Below are 15,758 nucleotides of genomic sequence, written 5' to 3' on the forward strand. Positions count from 1 at the left end.
AAAACATCAAAACACAACTTACCAATCAAATGAAATGTTGTTTACATTTCGTGACGTCATTTTACCATTTCATTTCATTGTCATTTCATCAAAATAACAAAATGTGATTGGACAATAAGCGAAAACTAAGCCAATGAAAACGCTTAAAAATGTTGTATTACACATGTGTAATATTAAAAAAATATGTAATGGTTATATTACATGGGAAACAGGGTATGGCATGTGATAAAATGGTTTATGAAAACATAAAATGAGATGACACAATGTATATAACCGCGTTAACTTTTGAAAAAACTACGAATAACGCTAAAATGCTATAAAACGACGTGAACGTTTGTTACGCTATTGTAGGCCAACATCTGACGCGACGTCTTGAGCGACTTTGTTTTAGCAACTTATCGAAGTTATTTCTCGACCGAATATATTCGGCTCTCAGCCTCGTTTCCGTGCTACGTCCCTCCTGGCAATTTAAAAATGCATTTTTTTTGTCCCGCATCGCTTTTCATAGATTTTGAAGAGCGTTATCCCAGTATGTTTTTTTTGTGTTTATAAAACGCTTTTGCGTATTTTTCGTAGAGCCTAAAACTGGCAGTGGCACGCGCATAACGGTTGTGATAATCGAACACAGATCACATTAGATAGAGTCCACACTTGTCTGATTTTCTCTAGTGGCTTCTATAGTTGTAATTAAATTTGCAAATCGCTCGCCGAGATAAGTCTCTGGTCATAAAGTCAGAAGGTATCATTATAGCCCGTCGCATATTCTAATATCAAAACAGAATGCTGAGGGAAACGTGACCCATCGTCGATTTACCCGTGCAATTAAAATGAACCAACCACTGATAGTCAGCACTTTAAATGCAAGAGTTTTATGTATCATGTGGAACACAAATATAATCAACAACAGCCTTTCCTTTAATGGAGATCGATGTGAAATTATCAAGTTTGGTATTGAGTCTACCATTTAAACAACAAAAGTTAGCTTATTTCAAAAAGTCAACAAATGCATGACCATGTTGGTTGATAAAAGCATCAGTAATGGTGCGTTATCATATCACATTCATACAAAATATATGATAAGTTTCCAATTCTAGCATTATAATCAGCGCCAATGAACAAAGCATCACAATTACTGAGACTATATATTTGTGTCAAAAATGAGCGTAGAAAGATTGAGAATCACGACCTCTGTTCTAGTTTTCTGGAGGCAAATAACGCGCAAATGCAACAAAATCCGAACCTGTAATTTTGTGACAGATTTTTACTCATAGAAAACCATCAAAAGACTTATCAACAATATGCATATCATATATGTAGCACAGTTTTGATTTTACAAGTAAGCCAACTCCGTCGGAAGCCTTTTGAGCATTTATGTGGGTATCAGCCCTGTTATAACCAAACCATTTTTATAGTCGCTGATTTTTATCCCATTTTGATCACTAAAATGGGTTTCACAGATAGATGTTATATCAGCGTCTATCGCTTGTTTGATATTTTCCCGTAATGCACTATTACTCTGAGCCCATCCGCATAGGTTTAGGTGTGCTAATTTTATGGACTCTGTGGGGCGGGAGGGATCCTAGTACTGATCCTGTGGCTGGCGCCGGGGTTCTGTTTTGGGCTTTCGCTGATGCTTATCCTACCGATCTGTATTTTCCCGTGGGCGAATGCGACCGTTGGCGTCTATTCGAAAGTTGCTTCCTTGCGGTAGTTGACTTACAAGGGTACGTGCATTTAGTTCGATCAACAGTTCAGCATGAGACTTGCTGCTTTTGATGTAGACATTCTTGTACGGAGCCTTTTGTTAAGAAAATATTTGTTGCGTAACACGAGGATCGTTTCTTAAAATTCCGAATGCTGATGTTTATCATGGATGGGCGGTCATGAATGTACGACCGTAAACGTGTTTCGCCCGTGATTTGTACTCTTGTTAAGACGTCGTTACCTAGGGCATGTATGATGCCATTTCCCTTTGTAAGAAGATCCTCTCCGTCCTGTAGCACGATTCCGCTCACAGTCCGACAGACATTCGGGTCGTTGAGGCCCGACCGCCGGTCCTCAGATGTAGTGGTGTCGGTCCTTTCGGTGTCTCTATCATTTGGCGGCTGCCTCCCCGAGCCAGTTTCTAAGGCCTCCATGCGTGACTGTAGGGACTAGTTTGTTGTGAATACTTTGTGAATTATTTTGCCCTCTCAACTAAAACGCATTGCTAGGTCATCTCGGAGGGAATTTATTTTCTCGTCAATCGAACTAGTTAGATCAAGCTTTAGTGAATCTAACTTACTATCAAGCATACGTATCAGTCTTTCTTGGATGCTTACTTTTTTGCTAATAGAGGAAGATACTTCTTTCAACGAATCCCTGATGGCCGCGATGTCGTCCCACTGAGATCCGGTTGCAACGGTTATTGTCGCAACGTGCGCGTCCATTGCTAGAACGGTCTCGAACAAAATATATCTTGCAGCGGATAAGAGGCGGCTCACACGTAGGTAAGCGTCACACTCGGATTCATGTCTTTTTACGGTTTCCTCATTGTCAGAGGACCTCCTTGTCTGTCTTAGGAAATGTTTGCGTTTGCCCATTGATTGGTGCTTTTCGCTGTAAATTTTATGGGATCAATTGTTGAAAGACAGATTTATCTTTATTCCATTATATGGTCGCTTCATTCAATCACTTTCAATCCAATCAAGCGGCTAATCAAGGGTGATAAAGCGTGACGAAAATTAATCCGACCAAAGCGTTAACATCGCTCAACATATAATGTTTAACTTTGGAGTCGCAAATATAGTTGCTATTACACAATGAAGACAAACAGGTATCTGCTAAGTAAATATTTCTTGGATTACAAGTTATGAAATTTTGTTAAACTCTTTGTCAACTCACAGTTATCACATTTGTCTAAACTATATCCGTTTATTCCTCACAAAACACTTCATAAACACCAAAATAATAAATCAGATTTGGAATTCAGGTAACTTATATCGGAATAGATTTAAACATCATTTAAGTAAATGATAGTATCATGATGAAAATTATGTTTCACTTCTTGTTTGAAAAGCTTGAAATACTATATTTGAAAAATGTTTTTATTGATATCGGTTGTTTTGCATGCAAAAAGATTAAAGTTTGACTATTTACCACTTGTATTATATTTCTATCAAAATTAATAAAATCTCATGACCACCTGGCAAAAGTCCCACGGGTGGTCTTAATAATGAGGTTTCACTGTATATCGTACATGTAAACTTCGGTATGCAATATTGTGCAGTGAATGATCTTCTTTCAGTGGTGCGTATTTTAAAATTGTATCTGTAAACAGTTCCATGGGTATATGTCATTAAACTACTATTTTGTAACATATTTGTTGACCGTTATTAGTCTAAGTTTTCGGACACTAAAAATATTTTTTTGTTTCGTGTTTGAAAATTTAGATATGAAAAATATTTAAAACAAAATACATATGACTGAAATTTAGATACAGGTATGTTATGTGTGTTTGTCAACACAGGTGGTTAGCGTGTGGCTATGATATTAATTAGTGAAAACATCATTTTGAATGATAAATAATCATATTATAACGAAAAATTAACTTTTCTGAAAAAAAATATTTCACTATCAAATATATATATAACAAGGTATGCAACTCAAAATCACCCCATAACGGGGTGCATCGCTTTGAACAGCCATATCTTCATCAATTGTGCAGCGATTTTCACGATCTCGGTCTTATTCAACGCAGAAATGAATTTCCTTTCTGGAAATGTATATGTCTTGCAATATTTTTACAAATGCTGGGTCAACTTTTAAGAAATAACACGATACACAACACGCATGACCCAGTTGACAGTGATCATGTATTCTTTATGAATGAAATCTACAGTTGTAAAGACACACCTCCGCATTGGACCAATGAAATCACTCGTATGTTTAAAATGTCAGTTAGTTGAAATGTATGTAAACAAAGGTTTCAAACGGCGCTGGACAGTTAGTCTTGATGCAGAATGTAACGACAAGAACGGTAATAATGTTTTTTTCATACGTTTTATTGAATTATGGTATCGAACTACATGAACTTTGTAGGGAAGTTGCCCTTTACTCCGTGAAGATTTCAGTCTTAAAGACAGCATGATCACTGTCAACTGGGTCATGCGTGTTGTGTATCGTGTTATTTCTTAAAAGTTGACCCAGCATTTGTAAAAATATTGCAAGACATATACATTTCCAGAAAGGAAATTCATTTCTGCGTTGAATAAGACCGAGATCGTGAAAATCGCTGCACAATTGATGAAGATATGGCTGTTCAAAGCGATGCACCCCGTTATGGGGTGATTTTGAGTTGCATACCTTGTTATATATATATTTGATAGTGAAATATTTTTTTTCAGAAAAGTTAATTTTTCGTTATAATATGATTATTTATCATTCAAAATGATGTTTTCACTTATTAATATCATAGCCACACGCTAACCACCTGTGTTTGTCAATTATTATATTGAAATACAAATTATAATTCAAGGTGCAGTGCAATAATTTAATTGCGTTGCACTATTCTTTCTCTTTTCCTCTTTTAAATAAATACAACTTCACATCTTTGCAACATTTTTCGAAACGGTATAAAAAGTAAAAACATTAAATATACTGCTTCCTAAATCATTTCAACTGTTTTGGGGTTAAAAACTATTGTTATTAAATGTTAACGTGGAAATTTACCCAATAACGCAAATGTAATGGTCCATATCCCTCAGACATTCATCAACCAGGTTGTATGACCTTAATCCGGTCAAAGATGTAGATTTTTTATCCGGTTGTACAAAGCGAATATATTGCAGAAATCTGGTAATATAGCGGTGTAAAATATGTTTTCCAAAAATTTAGTGACGTTGATTATGAACGAAGACCCATATGTCCGAACATTTAGAGTCACACAAAATAATTATTTTGGCTAAATAATTTTTGAGTATTACGGCGTGTTTCGTATGAAACATCCTTACATGGAAAATAGCACTTCGTTATATATTTATTGACGTTTTAAAGGGATCTTTTCACGCTTTGGTAAATTGACAAAATTGAACAAGGTTGTTTCAGATTCGCAAATTTTCGTTTTAGTTATAATATTTGTGAGGAAACAGTAATACTGAACATTTACCATGGTCTAATATAGCCATTATATGCATCTTTTGACGATTTTAAAACCTAAAAATTATAAAGCGTTGCAACGCGAAACGATTGAATAATTTGGAGAGTTCTGTTTTTGTCGTTAAATTTGGTGAAACTACGAAGATGGCTTATATAAGGTATAAAATACGTCAAGTAAGTGTACTCGGCGGAATAGCTCAGTAGGCTAAAGCGTTTTTACTTCAGGACTCTGGCAGGACTCCAGGGGTCACTGGTTCGAAACCTGGTCCGGACAATGTTGTTTTCCTTTTTTTTAATTTTATTCTTGATTTTTTACTGGAGCTTTTACGATCCAATGTTTACATTTATCGATATAAAGCATTTAATGAATAAGTTAAAAAATGCCAAAATCTGTGAAAAGGCACCTTTAAGAACAAACAATATATTTGTAAGAGTAGAGTGTTTGTGCTTTCACTCAGAATAAACACGGGTCGATATAGCAGAAATAGAGATGTACGCGAAGAAAGATACTAAACATCTTGGTTCACGAGTAGTTTATGTCTCGTTCTTAATTTCAACGCCGATTCTCTTTAAATGTGTTTTTGGCGTAGCTGTTTAACCAAGCTTTTCACCTAAAATAACATTTACATAACGCCAAAAGATCCGAATGAATACACAACATTCATTCCATTGGCTTATTTAAGAATAATTCCCCGGAACATTGGCAACATCGACGCGTCATTGTAGTATATGATGAAACACTAAACAGTGTAGAGAAATGCGGACTACTCTACGCATGTTCATGTTTGCCCAGTTACAACTACGCATTACCGGTAAATTCCATCTCTAAAACTTTCAGGGTCAGTGTTGGATCCGTAAATCGTCAAGGGAAAACGAAATGTACTATTAATAAACGTCTTGTGTTGATAACATCGTATTGCTTTCAATATATCAAATAACACGAATTTTAGGGAAAGAAATTTATGAAAACCTATCGGTAAATGCCGTTTGTCTTGCATTGTGAGACAAAACTACCGAACTAGTATGGTGTCCAAGATAGAAGGGAAATCGTTTAATTATATAGCCACACATGTGTGACGTACGCGGTCAGTCTGTCTGAAAACCTTTTCTGCAAGCCATAATAGGCTTTCGACTTTTGCCAGTTTTCTATCACTAGCACTTTTAGAAGACCCGCGTCATGCGAAAATTTTACTTATGCAATATGCCCCGAATGAAGCTCCAGTCCAGCCTGCGTGGATATGCATGCTGAGGAGGATACTCAGGAAATACCACGAACCCTTGCGTGTATTTTTATAGCGGAAAGCGCAGCACCTGACCAGACTTCGCAAGTGCACAGGCTTGGTTTGTGCTAAGCTGGTCGCATATTCCATAAGACCTATTTTCGATTGATACGGATGCAACAGTTTTATTTGAATGTGTGGAAAGAAAACTGCGTCTTAATCAAACATCAAATGTTTCGATGACGAAGAAATAAATTCATAATAAGCGACGTGAGAACACATATGATGTGATCACACGTTCAAACGTACTAAATTTGTATCTACGAACATTAATATGCGAATTAATGTACGTGCACTTCATGACAAACATTGCATGCGGTATAAATGCAACTTTTAAGTGAAAAAAGAACACAGCAATACTTAAACCTTTGTTTTTAATTAAAAAAACTCTTAAACGTAAATTTTCTATCTTTATTTTAAAGTCAGAATATACGTCGAATATGTTTTGTTTGTTTTATCAACTTATCTTTGTTTCGCAATTCATCCGCGGTATCTCGTCGCGCTGAGTAGAATCTATTTTTAGAACAATACAACTGATTTCACGGGATCATTACAGGTCCCTATTATCATATATGCTTTCGCAGTATAAACAATTGCACAAATTATGTTGAATTATATGAAAGTTTTAATTTTGCAAATATATCTTTATGTTTTGGTGTAGAATGGCTTTTTTAATGAAATTCTCCCAACCTACTTTTTCCTTGTGCTGGTGTGACTGATGGGCGGAAATGGAAAACTAGCATATTACATTGTTGTAGTGGATCATTTGTTTAAACAATTACATTACACTCTTAATAATCACAGTTACCCATGAGTCAAATATTTCGTCATTTATGCGGATGTTTTAAAATTCAAATCGTCTCGTCGAACATTAATTCAGCGCGTTTCGTACAAACCCGTAAATTCAAAGTGCCTACCGCTATTTAGTCAAACCATGTTTATTTTTAGATCGTTTGGCCAACATTTATTAGTGAATGTAAAACAACGCAATGTAAGTGTACATGTGTGAGATCGAGCATGGAATTAAAGTGCACTCAGTGAAATATAATTGTGTTGATTCATTTTCCGTGGAGATATGTGCATTTTAAGTTTCAGAATGAAGTGTAAATCATAGTGAAAAGCGTTAACGTCCCTATTAACCAGTAGATCTTTAAGTTGATTTTGTGTTTTGAACGACGTACTAAAATGTAAGCTGGTTCATGTACACATGATCATGATGTCAATACCGCTAGAATCCATTGGAGCGTGACCCGCATCGTGTTACGATGTCAGATAAGTCGGATTAATAATTTGCTATTCTTACTAATGTGCATTTTTATTTCTGCTTGCAATTTGTTAAAACACAAGGCAATGTTTACATTAACTATTGGAAATTACTAATTAAGTTACTAATGTATTAGCAATTTGCATTTTTTTGTGATTGTTCAAGCTGGAAAAACCAATGAATAGGACACTGACAGTCAAATATTTTCAAAAACATATTAAAATAGATCTACTATAATTTAAACATTTTGAAAGGATCATTGTATACATGTGTTTATATATTCCCTTGCTATTAAAAATAAAGTATGCAATATAAAAATGCAGTAATTATTTTAAATGTTATTTTTATCAAAATATCTTCACACATGGTCTGGACCGGTTTCCAGTCAACTCATACCGAAGTCAACACGTACCCTAGTCAACTCGTACCCGATTTGGTCAACTCGTACTTTAGTCATTTTTCAGATTGGTCAACTCGTACCTTTTTAATATTTGTTCTTTATGGAAACAAATTGCGATGGGTGTTTGCATGCATTAGATGTTTTTTATGTTTATTGCAGGTACGAGTTGACCAAATAAAGTTATATTTTGGCATAGACTAACATAACTTTTATGTTTTTTACCAGGGTACGATATGACTAATTAAAGTAATTACCTAAGTATATATATATATTACCGAAGATGTAATTTATCATATATATATATTGGTCATTTTGGTTTGCTTATACAATAAATGGTCTTTTTAATTAAAAAGGCAGACGAAATCGACTAAGGTTATAATATAAATTGACGTTTTATCTCTCCATTTGGAGACCGTTTACATAATTTACGAAATTGGCCTTTAAGTTGCGCTGCTTAAAATTTAATATTTATATAATTAAATAATAAAAATATTATACCTTAATGTATTTATTATAATTGAACATTTTCTTTGAGGCCAATTTCTACACAATTTAAAATATACCGCTCTTTTTCATTTACATAATTTATGTTTATGTACTTAATCATACGCTAATAATCATATTAAAGATAATTTCTAAAAAAAATAATAATAACAGTTCTGTTTTATAAACATGATTTATGCATGCATCAATATTCAGTATACTCTTTAGGATAATAGTTTCAACTTAATAATCATATTCTACATAACTAATTTCTATTTGATTTAGTAATTGTTCTCAATGTTAACTATATTAGGTTAATACGACACTCAATCAATCAATTAACACAGACCGTTATCTCTTTAATCTCTTAATTAATCGACAACGATCAATAAAGGCCAGTTGCTACTTCACACAGCGCAATACACATGAGAATTATTGGAAGTTGATCAGTTTAGTAAATTGAATATTGATGATGTTTTTATCGAGATTTAATGATGTTTATATGAATTTAAAATTTATTTGCCTATGCAGGGATCGACAAGATTACACTAAATTAGATAATCCGACAGACGGTGGTTATGTATTGCTGAATGAAAGAACCATAAACAACGCAAGAAGTTACACTCAAAATCTCATAATCTTAATGATTATAATACACATATAAATGTACAAATAATTTATAAATTTAATATATACAGCTTATATATAAAATAATAAATGATGCACTTTATATTGTGTACATTATAATTTAGACTTTACATACTCACCAGTTCCAAATAGTTTATTATAAATGATTATAGCTAGTAATAATGATAAAATAATAAAAACTGAATAGTTATATTTTATTTAGATGTTTTTATTATATACAATTGACAAATTAAATTAAACTAACCAGTTCCACAAAGCCGATGCTGCCAACGTTCACAAACGTCGCGGACCCGATACCGTATATACGTATTTACTGACGCTATATATTATAAAGATGTAAATACCATCAGTTATAACTAAAAAAAGGATTGTATTCCTCAGCTTACGCTTCTATAGAGGTCTGTTTCTCGAATGAAACTAATTAACAAAATTATAAAGGGATTACTTACTTTAAAATATAATCCACGATAAACAATAAATGAAATTAAGTCCAAGACACGAAACACACTTACGTACTTAGTTTCAAGATATTAATGATTAAAGCCAATCTGCAAAGCCTTTATATAGTAATTTGGGGATTTACTCATACTCCTTTAACTTCAAAGTAGATCATACATTTATATGGTTAAGTCATCATGCGGTGTTTACAATAAAACATTTCATCAAAGAAAATGCCGACAACTACCGTGCGTGTCATTTTAGATGCACGACAAACTAATTGTTTAACAAAATTTGTCAAATCGCCGACGGTTCTGTCGTCATATAGGTGTTATAAGTCAACATTTTATCAAACAAAACGCCGACAAACACATCCTTTATAATTATACACGTGTGAAAAATAATGAATTTTTTGTTTATAACCTTTATCTATATTCATATAAAAATCATATACAAGAACATATTTCACGTCTTTGATATATATAAATAATTTTATAATTTTTAGGAGGGTACGTGTTGACCAATTCGGGTACGAGTTAACTAGTGGGGGTACGAGTTGACCAAAAATCGGGTACGAGTTGACCAAATCGGGTACGAGTTGACCGAAGGTACGAGTTGACTTAGGTACGAGTTGACTAGCTCCCTCTGGACCAATATGCACTTGTTTTGAAGTTAATTATTGATTCAAATGTGATAAACATTAAACATAAACAAACTATCGTTGCAATTAATATGCTTTTACAGGGCTTTTTCAAATTGGCTGATTTTTTTTATTGTAAAGCTGTTATTCTATAATATTTCCAATGGCAAAATGTATTTTTTTCCCAAAACAGTCCTGAAATTCCAAAGTGATGGTTTGGAAACCACAGACTATAGATGACAATATACACTTTGTGTGGAAACTGAGCAATTAAGTGCTGTTTTTAAGTTGTAATACTGATTCAAGTGATACAAGATACATTTTTATAATTTTCAGTTTCATGTGAGTATTATCCCTAATTCTATATGAAACAATAATATTTTTTCAACATGTAAATTGGATCTAAAATTCCCAATTTCACAGGTATACAGTAGGTCTTATTCCAAAAAAACATTGAGAAAATGAGCTGTTTAAGTTTAACAATATACACATGATTCTTTGTGAAAGGTTTTATTTGCAGGTAGGAGAGGTATTCACAGTGCATAATTCTCTACGGTCCAGACTTGCAATCCATGATGGAACTTCTTTGATAATTGCTGGTAAGCTGATTTACAATGTATATTTCTTTTTCATTTATTATGCATTCTGTTACCTCCTGTAAGTAGATAATAATATCATTAAATGTTTAATTTCATTTTTTGCATGAATAATATAAAGTTAATAGGAATCGTATGGATAATGCTCTAAAATTCTACATTTAAACTTTGTTTGACAATTCATTGTCAAACATATATATGAGATATAAAACAATGCATTTTCTCCCTATCAAATTGGTTTTTACAGTAGCAAGGAACTCAACTTCACTCCCACAAAAAGAGCTCACTTCAATGATAATTGAAGACAACAACTAGAAAACATGGTTGTATGTGTTTGTTTGTGTAACGTAATGTACATATAATATATATAATAATAGAAAACATTCAAATTTGAAAGAGTGAGTTGTGTAACGTCATAGAACTTTCGGGTAGGGTATACATATAATATATATAATAATAGGAAAAATTCATTTGAAAGAGTGAGTTGTGTAACGTCATAGAACTTTCGGGTAGGGTATACATATAATATATATAATAATAGAATTTATCTCATTGTACATTATTGTGTTGTTATTGTCGTGTTATTGTTGTATAAACAAACTAATTTAGGAAATAGAACCTTCGGGTAGGGTGTAATGAAATTTGAAAATTGATTATGTAGATGTGTAATGTAATGGGTTATAATGAATATATTACTTTATGAAAAGTCATAGAAATATTTCAGCGAGATGTAACTAACAGAAAACATAGGAATCGTGACTCGCAAAATGCATATAACAATTAGTAAATACATTAAGCGGGGGGTACCAGAAAACATAAGATTCGTGACTCGTAAAATGCATATAAACAATTAGTAAATACATTAAGCGGGGAGGAATGACATTCCGATACGTGTCCCAGGTGTGAATACACCTGTGAACACAAATTGGCTTGTCAAATTACATAGGGGCCCGCGAGTACAGGCGGTGTAGAATCTGTAGGGATCATACATCATCTGTCTATATACGTCAAGATACACACGTTGACGTCCATTACTTGTTGACAGGCGTGGGTCACGAATTAAGCGAATACACAACGGGATCAGTATAAATAACCCTCAAAATAGGCAGACGGTACCTCGCTTTCTCTTAGGAATTATTCACGTTATGTTATTTACTTTGACTTTGAAATTATTATAGTACAATTTTGGTGTTAGGGAATAGAGTAAAATAAAAGAAATATTTTAGACATCAGAGACTTGTTTTATCTTCACTAAAGTACATCCGATTACGTGACATTTTGTAATATTGGTATTTTAATTCATGCGCTTCTGGTTGCAAATGAATCATTATTTTTATAAAACTCTTAAGAATTATTTTTCAATATACTTTAAGTTTATTTTTTTCTGTTACGAGGAAGTACAGAATTCTCAAATGAATTTCCATAATTAATTTCCTTTTACATATGATTAAAAAGGCTATAAACAGTAAAATATTATATATTATATGTTTATGTCAATTTGGAAACCAATAATTCATAAATATTATACAGGGCTTTTCACCCTTACATGTATATAACAGAGGCCGAAATTCGGCTACTTCCCAATTGAAAATAAGGTCATTTTTTCCCAAGATTGATAAGAGGAATTTCCCAAATTGTAAAAAAAATATATATTTTTTCTTTTTACTTAGACATATTGGGCATCTCCCAAATTGAAGGCTATAAGCTCTAATATGATTAAGAATGCACCACAATGTGTCTTTTAATACTTCCGCACAGTTAAAAAGACCCAGTTTCAAAAACATTAAAAAACACGGTCTTCCCGAAATGAGCAGTTAGCGCGCATGAAATTCCCAATTTGAAAGGCTAGGGTTCTTCCCAGTTTCCTGATGACAAGCCCTGATATAGATTATGATCACATAACACAAATCTGTAAACAAAAAACAAAGTGTGGGGTGTGGTGCATTTCAAGATATTTTATTAGTGTTTTAAATATTAAAATAACCCTTACATTTTTATGTCCCCCACCACTATAGTGGGGGACATACATGTATTGTTTTTGCCCTGTCTGTTGGTTTGTTTGTGTGTTTGTTTGTGTGTTTGCGTCAAACTTTAACACTTGCCATAACTTTTGCAATATTGAAGATAGCAACTTGATATTTGGCATGCATGTGCATCTCATGGAGCTGCACATTTTGAGTGTTGAAAGGTCAAGGTCATCCTTCAAGGTCAAAGGTCAAATATATAGTTTCAAAGAGGGGCAGTAGGGGACATAGTGTTTCTGACAAACACATTTCTTGTTTCTGAAATAATATCATGATTATCAGCAGGACATACTCAGTCAAATGTGAGATGCGCAAGTAGAATTGAAAATGCTCTATTATTAACTGTTATTAACACTATTGAAATTAACCATGAGTCAGTTTAAGATTTTAATTTTTGCCTTTATTTGATAGGCTTTTTAAGTAAATACTTTCGTCTAATACTGGTATAATTACTACTATTAGAAAACCTAGTATTATAACGTATACAGGTGTTTTTTATCTGATTTTGGGGTAAGGGCCTGGCCTTTTTCGAGGGGAAAAAAATCACGCGAAAGCCGAATATTTGGGAAAATGAGGAAAGTCTTAAATAATCAATTTAACATATTTTACTGTTTTTAAAACAAATCAAATTCATGACAACAGATAATTTAATTATGCAATATTTTCTCTATTTTCTACACTGGATCAGGTTAACTTATATAATTTTTAGATATCATTGTTTTGGGGAAAAATCTCTGTAAGAGGGGAAAAATTCGTCTAGTGGAAAATGCCGAAATTCGGCGGGTCTCAAAGAAGGAAAAAAACAACCTGGTATATGATTTAGTTTTTGCACATTAGAGCAATCAATAACTTTATACATGTATCTGAGACTAAGCTTTATTTCATATAAACGTTGTGGGGGTAATTTTTTTGAACATATATTGCACTGGATTCAAAATACTTCATTTTTTAATTAAAGCCACACACATTGAAATGAAATACATGTTAATCAATACATATAGATGCAATTTGAAAGTGTTCAAAATTGTCTTTAAATCTATAGCCTAGTTAGCAAGTAGTTTATTATTTTTTAGCTCAACTATTATATATAAAAGATATATAGTGGAGCTATCCTACTCACCCCGACGTCCGCATTAGCATGAGCGTTTGTGTGAGCATGAGCCGAGCGTTGGAATGTTAAAGATTGCGTACCACTTCAATTATTGTCCCTTGACATATTGCTTTCATATTTTGCATACTTCTATACCAACATGACCCCAATCTATAAACAAGAGCAGACAACTGTATCAAGCAAGTAAGAGTTATGTTCCCTTTTTATACTAAGAAAATTAAGTTTTGTGTTTAGGTCCACTTTTTTCCTAAAGTATCAAAGCTATTGCTTTCATACTTGCAACACTTACTAACTATAATAAGGGAACTGTGCAGGCAAAGTTATGTACCGGGGGGGGGGGGACTCTGACTGGCATCAAAACTTTTGCTTTCAGAATTGGAACACTCGCTAACTAACATAAGGGGACTGTACAGGAAAAGTTCAATAACTCTGGTTGGCATTTTGATGGAATTATGGCCCTTCTTTGACTTAGTAACTTTGAATATTTTGTTAAATTATTAGTTTAGATCCACTTTACCTCTAAAGTATCAAGGCTATTGCTTTCAAAATTTAAATACTTTCTTTTTATCATGAGGGTACTGTACCTTGCAAGTTGAATTTGACTTTGACCTTTGAATTACCTCTCAAGGTCAAATTATAAAATTTTGCTAAAATTGCCACAACTTCTTTATTTATGATCAGATTTGATTCATACTTTGCCAAACAACACTTACCTGACATACTACAATGGACTCCACCCAAACCATCCCCCACGCCCTACCCTAGAATCCCCCCCTCCAAAAAAAAATAAAAAATATTGTTTTTCTTTTTTTTTCGTATTTTTGAAAGATCAACTTATAAATGACCACACACACACATTATACCCCCCTCTCCACCCCAACCCCCCCCCACACTGAAAAAGAATTTTGTTGTTGTTGAAACATGATAAAAAAACACAAATATTTATTTTATTTTTGAAGGACCGTCCAACCATCCCACCCAAGCTATTGCTATCAAACTTGAAATAAAATCTTATTAGTTTGTTTTACGTCTTTACAAATGTTCAATAGATTGTGAAAAATATACCTGAACTTAGAATCGTCTGTAAAGTACAACTTCTTTAAAACATAAGCGATCAATATGTTTCAATTATGGTCCTCTTCCACTTAGAATATGACTATATTACATTGACCTTATTGAATATGGACAATTTTCCAATGATGGCATACGTTAATACTGTCAAGCACTCGAATAGTCGAGCGCGCTGTCTTCTGACAGCTCAGCCTCTTGTTTAAATTTTAAAACCGAAAGTAGGATTTCTTTACGTATATGTCCATTTCGACAAACGCGATAATAATTAAATTTTAAAGCGCAAGAAAGACGGATTTCTACCTTGTAACCACCAGATGTATTCTAATTGGCATAGATAAAATTAAATCTATAGCCTAGTTAGCAAGTAATTTTTATTTTATTTTTAAAACCGAAAGTAGGATTTCTATATGTATACGTCAATTTCGACAAACGCGATTATTTTTAAGTTTTTAAGCGCATAAAGACGGATTTCTACCTTGTAACCACCAGATATATTCTAATTGGCATAGATAAAATCGAATCTATAGCCTAGTTAGCAAGTAATTTATCATTTTTCAAACGGTACCGCTTTTAAAACCGAAAGTAGGATTTCTAGACGTATATGTCCATTTCGACAAACGCGATAATTATTAAATTTTAAAGCGCAAGAAAGACGGATTTCTACCTT

General features: G+C 33.3%; 1 long non-coding RNA gene across 1 annotated transcript; it reads right to left on the reverse strand.

Moving 5' to 3' along the window:
• Window positions 1–10,720: 10,720 nt before the first annotated feature.
• LOC127869516 (uncharacterized) lies at window positions 10,721–15,281 on the reverse strand. The gene is made up of 3 exons (XR_008044652.1): window positions 15,086–15,281; window positions 14,030–14,170; window positions 10,721–10,944 (listed from the first exon to the last, which is right to left on the reverse strand). It is a non-coding gene; the product is annotated as an uncharacterized LOC127869516 (long non-coding RNA).
• Between the last annotated feature and the right edge of the window lie 477 nt (window positions 15,282–15,758).

Source organism: Dreissena polymorpha, chromosome 2 (assembly GCF_020536995.1).
Source record: "Dreissena polymorpha isolate Duluth1 chromosome 2, UMN_Dpol_1.0, whole genome shotgun sequence".
Taxonomy (NCBI): Eukaryota; Metazoa; Mollusca; class Bivalvia; order Myida; family Dreissenidae; genus Dreissena; species Dreissena polymorpha.